Here is a 12,834-nt window from a genome sequence, read left to right as displayed (position 1 = left end):
CTTATGATGATATGTTTACTATGTCTTGTTGCCATGATAAAAATGCATATATTTCCTCGAATTGTTATGCTAACAATGTAGAGGAAACCCAACACTCCATGGAACAAGATGTGGCCTTGAATGGTGCTTCAAGGGATCCTACATCACCATCTATTGCATTTTGCCTTATGGCCAAGGCTTCAAAGGTATCTCCCACTTTGAATCCCAATATATCTTGTGATGATATTGATGATGGCAAGAGTGATGATGATGTTGATTATGATGAAGAGAATGATGATGTTGCCTCCTTAAAAATTAAGGGGGAAATGATTTTTAAAGCTCTTCTTAAGAATAAAATTGCTCGTTCCAACTTTATGGAAATCATGTCTATTGCAATTGAGGGCAAGAAATATATTGATGAGTTGGAATCTCATCTTGAGGAGCATGAGGTCACCATTGATAAAATGGAAGGTCATGAGCGTGATTACGCTAATGAGATTGCGGACCTCTCTCAAGATCTTGATCTTGAACAAACCACCAAGGAATCTCTTGAGGAGACTTTTGCTCTAGAATTATATAGAGTGAAGGAATCTCATGATAGAGCTCTTGAGGTGGCCAATGTTTTTGAAACTAAAAATGCTAAGCTTGAAGTTGCTCATGCTAGACTCCTTGAGGATTTTGAGCACCTCGAAAATGGCTCAAGGGTCATCAAGGGTGAGCTCATCAAACTCACCGAGTCTCATGATCAACTTGAAGCTTCTTATTTAAAAGAGCTTGCCAAGTTGTCCTCTCCTATTGTTGTTAATGATGATGCTTGTGCTACTAATTCTATTACTTGTGAAGCATCCATTTTGAAGGAGAACGTTGAGCTACGGGCTCAACTTGAGTTGCTATCTAGCAATTATGGGAAATTGGAAGAAAGCAATGAAAAGCTCTCAAGCTCTCATGATGATCTTATAGTATCCCATAATGTGCTAAAGATAGCTCATGAGGCCATGCTTGCTAAGGTAACATCTAGTGAGCCTCATGTGGATACTAGCACTACTTCTAGTCAAAATGCTATATTGCCATGTGCTAGTCCTTGTAATTCATCCACTCACAATATTGGTACATCTTGTGATGAATTGCTTTCCTTGCCTTGTTGCTCTAACGATCAAGCTTATACTTCCTCTAGTACTTGTGTTGAGACTAACCATGTAGAGGAAATCAAAGAGCTCAAGGCCCAAGTCACTTCTTTGAAGAAAGACTTGGAAAAGAGTCATGAAGGGAAATCCACACTCAACAATATCTTGAGTGTGCAAAAATCCCCCAATGACAAAGGTGGTCTTGGATTCAACTCCAATAAGAAGAAGTCCAACATGATCAAGAAGAAGGGCCAAGAACAAGTCAAGAATTCGGCCAAGATTGTTTGCTTCAAGTGCAAAGTAGAAGGGCGTCATGTTAGATCTTGCCCATTGAAGAAGAAGCCCATTAGTGACAAGCAACAAGGGAAGCGGCCACAAGTACACTCTCATTCTCAACCTCAAGTTGAAGAAAAGCCTCTTCCCAAGAAGACTCAAGCTTATGCTTCTCAAGTTGAGAAATCAAGTGAGAAGAAAGTGAAGAGTAGACGTTGCTACCTATGTCGCGAGAAAGGTCACCTCGCCTCTTCATGCACTAGTGGTAACTTATACAACCCAATTATTATTGATGATGTCTATTCTCTTGGGAAAGATAAGGTTGGCAATGTGGTTGCCAAGTTTGTTGGTACTCAAAGTGGTTTGAAGCAAAGAACCATTTGGGTAGCCAAGCCTATTGTGACTAACCTCTTAGGACCCAACTTGGTTGGGGACCAACAAGCTCAAACTTGATCAATAGGTGATGATGGTGGTCATTGGAGAATTGGCTACATTATGAAGAATTAAGGGGACTTCATCATTCTTATTGTCTCAAGCCAAGTCAATTGAATCATCAAGATTATATCTTATATCCAATGTGCCTCCTTGCGTTAACTTGTACCTCAATTGCTTACATTGAAAGTTACTTGCCCCCTTGCATGTTTTGGTTTTGTTCCTTGCATGTGTTTGTATATGTTGTGCTTCCAACTTGATTATCTTGAGCAATCAAGTATGTGTGTGTTGGTTTGCACATCATGTACGTGCGTGTCATGCGTTGAGCCTTTTGCATCTTGTTTATTTCTTAGTTGGCTCTTGTGAGAGATTAATGGAATATCCCATTATGGGGGAGTGATGTGCTTTGTGCACTTCACAATCCTATAAAGGTGGGTACATGGGGAATACCACTTAGTATTGATATTGCAAGCTTATCTAGTCACTATGTGGTATGTCTTCTCATGAGAAATTCAAATTCTAAATAGTCCATTAATTATCTCTTGTTGGATCCTTTAATTGCCTCTTGTCTATCTTTAATTGGTATCACATTATGGGGGAGTAATATGCTATGTGTATATTACTAGCCTAGAAAATGTGTACATTTGAGATATTGTCATCTAGAGTTGATATTGTAAATTATCTTGTTCCTAGGTGGCATGTTAGCTCTACAAGTTGCAATTTGCTTGTTGTTTGGTGTGAAGATGATGTCGGATATCCTTGATATCTACCACTGGGAACTATTTCCATTTACTTCTTGTCTTTTGACAATTGGTACTCACTTTTGTGGTAGAATTTATTGATCGTCTTTACATTGGCTTGTGCCTTTATTTGCCTTTTATCTTGCCTAGGAATGTATCAACTCCATTTGTCTTCCATACCACTTGTGGATCTTGTTTATTTCTTGATCTTGTCTAGTGTTTTCTAGATATAGTGAAAGTGGTGATCCCACCTTGTGCATTTTGTATTCAAATGCAAATTCTCTATAATGCACTAGTCGTGGGGGAGCTATCCTATTTTCTATAAAACACTCATCTTGCGATCCTTATCAAGCGTGTGTTGGTGGAAGGCAAGCCGTTTTTGTTTTGGTACTTTGTGCCATCATGAAACTTTGTAGAGAGCTTGGTTTGTTTGGAACCATCCTCTCTTTTGGGGGTTTGATATCCTTTATTTAGTGGGTATCAATGGATATCTCATTCCTTGATGTATCTTTTATTGATATCCTCCAAGTGATGATTTATTCATTTGGTATCTTGTCTTCACTTGGTATTTCTTTGTCATTTGGTATCGGTTCTTGAAAGTCTTGAGCATGCATATTAACTTCGTGTAGTATCTTTGGCATGCTTTCTTTCTTTGACCCAATATATAGGGGAAACTCCACCAAGTCTCAAATTGGATGAGATGTGCATGAAATTCATTTTCGTATCTATATGCACATTTTTATGTGGAGTTTGTCCTATGTATTGTTGGTTCTCTAACTCTTTGGTCCCAATGAGTTTGGGTACCATTTTGTTTGTGTTGTTGTTCTAGGAACAATTGGAGATACATTGGATGCTCGGCTCACTCACAAGGAAGGTGTTGTCATCATGTGCTTATTGGAGTCGAGCTAGGATGATCAATGAACTACTATCTACCTTCAATTGGTATCTACTACATCCTTCCAATGTTAACTCGGTAACAAGTATCTTCATATTCTTCATGCACACATTTCTTGCATCAACCTTGTGTAGGTTGTATCATGGCATGTTATTCATTCATTCTTGTGATACGTGTTCCCTTTCTCAAAGCATCCCAACAATGATCTCTTGTTGCTAGTTGTGATGTCTGATGGGTGTGTGGTAGGAATTCATTTATATTCAATAAGACCATATCTAGCCATGTGCTATGCTTCCAAGCAAATATCTTATTGGTATATGTATGACCTCCCTTTGGATATCTTGTTCCTCGTGTTGTAACTATTTCGGGTGTACATCCTTCTTTGTAGATATATATCATCATGATTTCGTCTACCTAGAATCTTATACACTTGAGATAAGTTGCATATCTAGTTGATAACCTTTCTTTCACGTCCACCTTGTCTTTCTTATGTTATTTCTTTGGTGGCTCCGTGAAAGCTTTTGCCTTGAGTGCGTGTCTTCTATCGTTGCATCTTGATGCACTCTTGTGTGGTGAAGATTATTTTCCTCATGCTTATCTTTACGAGGCTTTTGCCATCTTAATTGGTATCCCGCGTCTTGATGAGGCTTTCATCTTCTATCTTCACGACGGGTTGTCACAAGCATATGTTCTTTATATGCTTATTAGTAAGCTTGTGAACCCATTTGTAGTTGTGTGTGGGAATGATAGGCCTTGCACCGTGTGCCTTAGTCTTTCAAGACTTTATTGATGCCTGATGCTCATCCATACTTTAGTCTTCTCAAGTGTTTTGCCTTGACTCACGCACATCATTTTGGTTGAGCCCTTTCTTAAGTTGCCTCTTTTACTTGTTGCTCAACCATGTGTTTGTTGCAAGTACTAGGTTTAGTTTCCTATATGCTCACTTGCACTTGTTGTAAGTTTCTATTGATTTTGGGGGAGCTGTGATCCTATTTTGTGCACTTTGTATCCAAATACAAAAATTCTTATGTGTGCACAAATCATGGGGAGCTTCTCTATTTCTTTAGAACACTCCTTTGCTCATATCATAATATCTTTATTCTTGTGGCACATAGGATGTTTGGTCTAGTTGGTTCAATTGATATCCGTTGATTACTTGCCTCATTTGGTATCTTCTGATTGCTTGTGTCTCTCTTTGTTATGTCTTTGTGGCATATCTTCCTTTAGCAATCTTGGTGCCTCAATATAGTTGGTCTTCCTCCAAGTATTACCTTTGGATATGTGTACGGCATTCCACTCTCTTGTTGAGAAATACACAACTTATGGAGGAACACAATTTATATTGGCCTTCTAAGCTTTTCGCCCATTTTGGCAATCGATGCCAATGGGGGAGAAGTTTCAGAGAGTTTTGTGGATAAGTTTAGAGAGTTTTTTCTTCTTGCTTTGGTTTTGTACTTAAGCATTTGCATCTCATACACATGCATTATTGGTTTTTGCATTGCATGGTGATAAAAAAATTCCTTATATAAACTCTCTTGAAAGTGATTGTCATCAATTACCAAAATGGGGGAGATTGAAAGGACATGCGGTGCCCCCATGTGTGGTTTTGGTAATTGATGACAATCTCTATGGACTAACGGTTGCCTTGAATTATATTTGAAGCTTTGTCCATAGGATTGTCTTGAAGTCCATGTGTTGGTTTCAAGGAGTTTATGAGATGGACAAAGTGTTTTTCAAGGAATTATCCAAAGATTGGTCATGTGTGAGTTGAGCTTATTGCAAGCATGTCTTAAAGAAGAAGATTGTGTGATCATTCATGTTTACCTTCAAGACATCATCCAAATGAAGAGAGTTGGAAAGATTCAATGTTGATCAAGACTAAGTCAAGAGTGAATCAAGTTGATCAACTCACAAAGCGTAGAAGAAGTACCGAGAGGGATCAAGTGATCCCATGGTATGGTAAGCATTGTCCATTACGCTTTGTGTACTAACCCATGGTCTACGTGAGAGTTCTTTGTGGGGTTAGGTATGTTTCCATGGTCTTGCGTCAAGAGGAAGATCTCATACAACCCATGGAGGATGACATCAAGTGGTGATTGTTATCAAGTTTGTAGTGTGCAAGTTCAAGTGGAGCAACTCGAAGAGTGGCTCAACCATAATGGAGTATGGGGGAGCAATCAAGCTTGAAGCTTGCCGTCCATTGTGGTGTCAATGGAATTGTGAAGATGTGCCAAAGAGTGGCTCACCCATAGTGGAGTATGGGGGAGCAATCAACTAGTCTTCATCGAGCCAACACAATCAAGAAAGGTGGTCCAACTTGAGGAAGTCAAGATCGTCATCATCTAGCTCAAGTGGACTATGTGCAAGGCAAAGGTTTGCCTTGATAGGTTTTCTATTTTACCGGTCTCATAGTGGTAGTTGGGAGACCGGGTTGTAGGATCGAGTGCCGTACTACCAAGGGGGGCTCTCTAGGGAGTAGCTTGATCGTATCATTCGTCGAGAGCTCAAACCATTGCATCCTTGCATCATATTTCTTGGTTCTTGTTTTGTTTCATTTGTGAGTCTTAGAGCTTATGGTCATCTTGATGACAAGCTTGAGTTCATCGAAAACGGAGTTCGCATGCATCTTCTATGATGTTTTCGGTGTTGGAGGTTTTACCGGTCTTATCCGAGGAAGGGTTCTCACCATTTTATTATGGTCCTTTTCTCATTTGCTTCTTATTGATATTTCTCTCAAGATTGTGTTAGCCCTTGTCATTAGCTTTCCATCAAACTTGGTTTCGTTGAATTCGGAGCTCGTATGCGAAAGTTGTGGTTGTTTTGATATTGCCTGTTTTACGCAGAGAGGTTGTACCGCCCCATGGAGAGGTTGTACCGCTTGACCGGTACAACCGGTGTTTGGAGCGGTTGTACCGCTCCAGAATTGGTCCGGAGGTTGTACCGGTCATGCACCGCTCTACCACCGGACTGGTCTCTGTTGTGGTGCGGTTGTTGGGCGGTTGTGGGCCGGTTGTACCGCTTATTGCCTGTTACCGGTTGTACCGGTGCTCATAGAGGTTGTACCGCTCCTATGTTATTCTGTACATAACGGGCAGATTCGTGGGGACCTATTTAAGGGGGTCTTCTTCCCCAATGGTTCCCCATCTCTTGAGCTTGTTTTTGCCCCCATTGTTGACCTTCTTTGAGCTTGCTAACTCTCAATCCCTCCATGGATTCTTGCTAGTTTTTGAGGAAAAAGAGAGAGGAGATCTAGATCTACATTCCCGCCAATCACTTTCTCCTCTATGTGAGGGGAACCCCTTGGATCTAGATCTTGGAGTTCTTGGTGTTCTCCTTCTTATTCTTCCTCTCATTTTCCTCCCTAGCATTAGTTGCTCCGGTGGGATTTGAGAGAGAAGGACTTGGGCACTCCGTGTGCCCTTGCCATTGCATTTGGTGCATCGGTTTGAGTTCTCCATGATGATACGTGGAAGTGAAGTTTGAGAAGCTTATTACTCTTGGGTGTTTGGGCACCCTAGAGCTTGTTCCTCTTGGGTGCCTTGGCACCCTAGACGGTTGGTGTTGTTCGGAGCTCAATCATTGTGGTGTAAAGCTCCGGGCAAGCGTCGGGGTCTCCAATTAGGTTGTGGAGATCGCCCCGAGCAATTTGACGGGTACCGGTGACCGCCCCCAAGGGTTGCCAAAGTGTACGGGTTCGGTGACCGCCCCCAAGGGTTTCCATTTGTACGGGTTCAGTGACCGCCCTTAAGGGTCCCTTAGTGGAATCACGGCATCTTGCATTGTGCGAGGGCGTGAGGAGATTACGGTGGCCCTAGTGGCTTCTTGGGGAGCATTGTGCCTCCACACCGCTCCAAACGGAGATTAGCATCCACAAGGGTGTGAACTTCGGGATACATCGTCGTCTTCGCGTGCCTCGGTTATCTCTTACCCGAACTCTTTACTTATGCACTTTACTTTGTGATAGCCATATTGTTTCTTGTCATATATCTTGCTATCACCTAGTAGTTTATCTTGCTTAGCATAAGTTGTTGGTGCACATAGGTGAGCCTAGTTGTTGTAGGTTTTGTGCTTGACAAATTAACCGCTAGGTTTATTCCGCATTTGTTCAAGCCTAAACCGTAATTATTTTAAAACGCTTATGCACCCCCCTCTAGGCGACATCCACGATCTTTCAGCATGGCATAATCCTAACCGATGATCCTCCCCTCGTCGCCTGTGAGAGAGTGATCACCGGTTGTATCTGGCACTTGGAAGGGTGTATTTTATTAAGTATCCGATTCTAGTTGTTATAAGGTCAAGGTACAACTCTGGGTCGTCCTGTTACCGAAGATCATGGCTATTCGAATAGATTAACTTCCCTGCAGGGGTGCACCACATTTCCCAACATGCTCGATCCCCTTTGTCTGGACACACTTGTCTGGGTCATGCCTGGCCTCGGAAGATCAACACGTCGCAGCCCTACCTAGGCACAACAGAGAGGTCAGCACGCTGGTCTAAATCCTATGTGCGCAGGGGTCTGGGCCCATCGCCCATTGCACACCTGCACGTTGCGTGGGCGGCCGGAGAGCAGACCTAGCAACCTCAATTACAAAGGAAGTTGCATTACGCGGTCCAACCCGGCGCGCACCGCTCAGTCGCTGACGTCACGAAGGCTTTGGCTGATACCACGACGTCGAGTGCCCATAACTGTTGCCGCATAGTTGGCTAGTGCGTATAGGCCAGTGGCCAGACTCAGATCAAATACCAAGATCTCGTTAAGCGTGTTATTTAGAAATAACCGCGGACGCCGACCAGGGCCAGGCCCACCTCTCTCCTAGGTGGTCTCAACCTGCCCTATCGCTCCGCCACAAAGTAATAGTCGGGGGCCGTCGGGAACTCAGGCCCACCACTACCTGGGTGGAACCACCTGCCCCTTCAGCCCCCAACATCGGAATCACTTGCGGGTACTCTACAAGCCGACCCGACTTTAGTCACCACATGTATCACATATTATGTATATAAGTATATACCCATGATCACCTCCCAAGTGATCACGACCCGATAGTATAACATGGCAGACGGACAAGAATATAGGGCCACTGATGGAATACTAGCATCCTACACTAAGCATTTAGGATTGCAGGTAAGGTAACAACAGCAGTAGCAAGGACATGCTATGCACCAGAATAGGATTAACGAAAAGCAGTAACATGCTACACTACTCTAATGCAAGTAGTAGAGAGAAGAATAGGCGGTATCTGGTGATCAAGGGGGGGGGGCTTGCCTGGTTGCTCTGGCAAGAAGGAGGGTTCGTTGTCGATGTAGTCGATCACAAGGGTATCAGCGTCGGTCTCGGGGTCTACCGGAAAGAAGTAACGGAGGGGGAACACAATAAATAACAGAGCAATCAAAGCATAACATGGCAATACATGGTGCTAGAGGTGACCTAATGCAGTACTAGGTGACACCGGCAAAGAGGGGAAACATCCGGGAAAGTGTTCCCGGTGTTTCACATTTTCGGACAAACAGACCGAGGGGGAAAGTTGCATGTTCACTATGCTAGGGACTTGTGGCAGACGAACGGAATGCGTATTCGGATTTGTCTTGTCGTTCTGAGCAACTTTCATGTACAAAGTTTTTTCATCCGAGTTACGAATTATTTTATATGACATTTCAAAGATTTAAACATTTTCTGAAATTATTTAATTCGAATTATAAACAGTGAAAAACCTTTGTCACCTAGTGCTATTCTAGCCACAGTGTATGACAGTGGGGCTGGGTTGACCCAGTCAACATTTGACCGGTCTACACGTGAATAGTAGAAGTGGATCCTACATGTCACAGGCTATACCTAATCGAATAAATAAATGCTAACCTAATTAATGGGGTCCACATGTCATCTGCTAGTAGCAATCCTAACTAACTAATTAACCATAAACTAATAGAACAGGGGCGGCCTCACACACCCAGAACACACACGCATACACACCACACAACACACACATGCACTGTGTGGCTGTGCATCACGCACCAACACACACATGCACATGGCCATGGCTGTGGTATGGCCAGGATGCGGCAAGCGTGGCGCGGGTGGTGCAGCCCGCAGGTACAGGCCGCGACGAGCAACGGCGCTAGCAGGCAGCGGCGGCGGCATCGACGACCAAGCGCGGCAGCATCTAGCGACAAAAGCAACCACGCATCGGCATCAACTTATAAGGAGTAGCAGCAGCCGCAAGCAGCAGCAGCGTTAAGCAGCAACAGCAACGGCAACGCAAGGAGCACCAGGCTACAGGAGCAGGGAGCAGCAGCCGCAACAGCACGTACGCGTACGCGGAAGTGGAGCTCCGGCCATGGTGGCGTTCGACACGTAGGGGCACAGATCGAGGGGGGAAAGTAGGGGATTTGGCAGAGAAGCTCACGGGGAGGCTCGTGGACATGGTCAAGGCCGCCAGGGTGGCCCGTTGGGGTGGCAAACGACGGCGTGATGCGGCGGCCGTGCGTGAAGACGAGGACGATGGCGAGGCTACGGGGCATCCTAGCTCGAGCTCTTCGACGTGGTAATGGATCCGACCACGATGGAGCCCCCGGACATCTTCGAGCGACGAGGGAAGGCCGGTGGCCACGGTGGCAACGATGGCGCGGCAACGGCGGCTCGGGAGCGAGCAAAACCGAGAGGGAGAGGACGAGCGAGGGGAATTTTACGGGCTAGTGTTTGTCTACAGCGACTGGGGGATCTTATCCTTCTCGGGGTGTTGTGGATGCTCGACACGAGCTAATCAGGCGCGTAGACGGGTGTGCGCGAGCCACGCCATGGCCTCTACTCCCTCTCTATAGAGGATGAAGGAAAGGCCCTAGTAGTGGGCTGGGCCGTTTACTATAGTAGGTAGAGCCCATTAGCACAGTAGCTAGTTTGCCTTTTTTTTTTCTTTTCTGACAATTAAAACTGCCACTGTTTGCAATAAAATAAGCCACCAAATGACTTTGTAAACTTATGGTGCTTTGCCATTTAAATACATCGCAATATTTTGCACTGTCACAAAAAGTTTGGGGGCAATTTGATTCCCCTAGAATTTATGATGGAATTTAAATGAGATAAATGGAGTAGATTGGTCCAGTTTAAAATAGGTCAAGGGCATATTTAATAATTTTCAAATAATGTTGGTGTATTCAGCACAATTAGTTAGTGAATTTTTGCAACCTGACGAACATTTTTGTTTTACCATTTAAAGAAATAATAATTTGACTTTAGTTTTAAAATTGAATTTGAATTCGGTTTGGATCAAAGTGAGGTTTAGAAAGTTAATCATGATGACACGTCACCATTAGTGTGTGGTTATTGTAGCTTAACTACCGGGGTGTTACAAATCTCCTCCACTACAAGAAATCTCATCCCGAGATTTAGGAGGTAGTGTAAGGGGGAAAGGTTTGGTAATGAATCTATCGGGTCTTCTCGGTCTTGCTTTCTCTTCTAGAAGAAGTTGATCCCTTATGTTGATGTCTTCATTTCTCTGCTTCCGGGCATCATGATGAAGTCAACATCCTTCCTTCGGGAACTCGACAATGATAGAATGATATAAGGGGCAATCGTCTGGGGGTATCCCATGAATGAACAGATGAGTATCTCTCGAGTTGAACAAATCAAAGACATCGAGAGCAAAGTAAGAAGGTACAATAAGGAGTTCCAAGCGGGTAGACAATCGTTCGATGTCTGAAATAGAGTGAAAGGGGTTCAAAGCATCGAAGAATGAATCTTGTGTCTGATACCAGAATATACCACTAGGAAGGTGGCCCGTGACTTACATACGGAGCCAAGCGTGAGGAATATCTTTGGCAACAGGGTTGTACAAGAGAGTCAGGTTTTGATCATGTGGAACTGTGGGTTATGGGCCCACCATGTGGGTTAAAAGTAGGAAGGGCGGTGACATCTTGCACGATCATGTAAGCAAGGCAAGTTAGAGGATAGTTTGCCGGTTATGTCGCAACAACATCGGTACCAAGGGCGAGGGACTAAGAGAACCAATTTCCTGCTCATTGAAACGAGGCGGACCAATAGACAAAGTTCTCGTCCATCGGTGGTTACCGGAATGTCATCAACAATAGTAACAAGGTCTTACTGACAGAGTTGTACACCGAGGTGCTCAACTAAGCAGGGAATTATCTCTGCTCAACTAAGTCAGATTACAAGAAAGGTTAAACAAAACAATGGAAAGGGAAATGCGATTATCAGATTAGACAGAACAGTGGAAGGGAAAATGTGTTTAAACACATATTTTAGGAGTATATCCTTCCCAAGGACAAACGGAGCATGATATCCATGACAGGATTGAAGTAGAAAACCAATTAGGTAATGGGAGTGGAATTTCATGACATAACCCATACAACGGTGTTAGGATAATTGATAAAGAAAATTTAGCATTGCGCTTCCAATGTTCTTATTGAAGATCGGAGTACCACTGACAAGCTTTGAGATAGCATTGACATGGTCTTCAAGCGAAGGTCAAACTTTGGATACACAAACGGTCCATTAGGAACAACTTATAGTATAAGTCTTACAATTTCCTCATGGAAGAATGGCTAACCCTGCCAGAAAGGAAACTATAACAATAGGTCTTCTAGCCAGGTGTGCTAGGCATGACATCACCTTACTGGGCCATATAACGACCAAATGTTATAACTCTTGGAAATATGTTCCAACCATCATATCTGACCGAGATTCAGATCTGATTGGTGTCAAGTTACCTTAGACTTAGGATGTCTGAGCAGAAAAGGTGCAACACAAATTGACGAGACGCCATTGTAAGATTCTCAATAAATGAACTATGGAAGCAAGTTCTGAATCATGAGTTCATTATTATATCAAGGAGAGAATGAGGAGGTGGCTGATGAACTCAGCGATAATTCATCGAGATTTCCAAATGATGGATTTCCACAATTATGTGAACAAGGAGATAGCTTTTGTCAGATCAAATGATATAATGATGTGTGCTCGAGGAAAACATACACGATTAAACATTGGTTGACGGTGCACCCGAAATACGGACTTAGGTAGCATAAACAATGTCAGAATGGCGATTCGATAACCAATGGTCTAAGAATTAAATGTTGACCATTAACTTCAAAGCAATAAGGTTGCTAGAAGTTTTTAAAATTACTAGTCCATCTGTCGGTATTCCTGTTAGGAACAACACGGGGACCAAGAAAAGAATGGTGATGGTGAAGTATCACTGATATCAAGAATTCTCAAGAGGTGGTGAAATTCTCACAACATCCTTGACAAAAAGGCAGTAATACTTCAAGGTAGATCATAATACGAGCTGGATAACAAGTTGCATCCATAACATGAACACATTTGTGATGAAAGGAAGGTAAAGATGTTGTCGATGGTAACTCAAATTACCAAGGGACGAGG

General features: G+C 43.3%; 1 protein-coding gene across 2 annotated transcripts in view; it reads right to left on the bottom strand.

Annotated features, from left to right (window-relative positions):
* The window catches only part of LOC125506460 (uncharacterized), a 33,490-nt gene extending 23,115 nt beyond the window's left edge, over positions 1-10,375 (bottom strand). The window contains exons 1-2 of one of the 2 annotated variants that reach the window (XM_048671271.2): positions 9,845-10,373; positions 8,707-8,781 (exon numbers count right to left, since the gene is read on the bottom strand). The gene's annotated coding sequence lies outside the window, so the exon portion shown is untranslated. Of the gene's footprint in view, positions 1-8,706; positions 8,782-9,844 lie in introns of both variants that reach the window. The other variant, XM_087522312.1, reaches the window with a different exon arrangement.
* Positions 10,376-12,834: the final 2,459 nt, after the last annotated feature.

Source organism: Triticum urartu, chromosome 5A (assembly GCF_056163025.1).
Source record: "Triticum urartu cultivar PI428250 chromosome 5A, HENAU_Tu73, whole genome shotgun sequence".
In the NCBI taxonomy this organism is placed as follows: Eukaryota; Viridiplantae; Streptophyta; class Magnoliopsida; order Poales; family Poaceae; genus Triticum; species Triticum urartu.
This window is presented reverse-complemented; position numbering and strand designations above follow the sequence as displayed.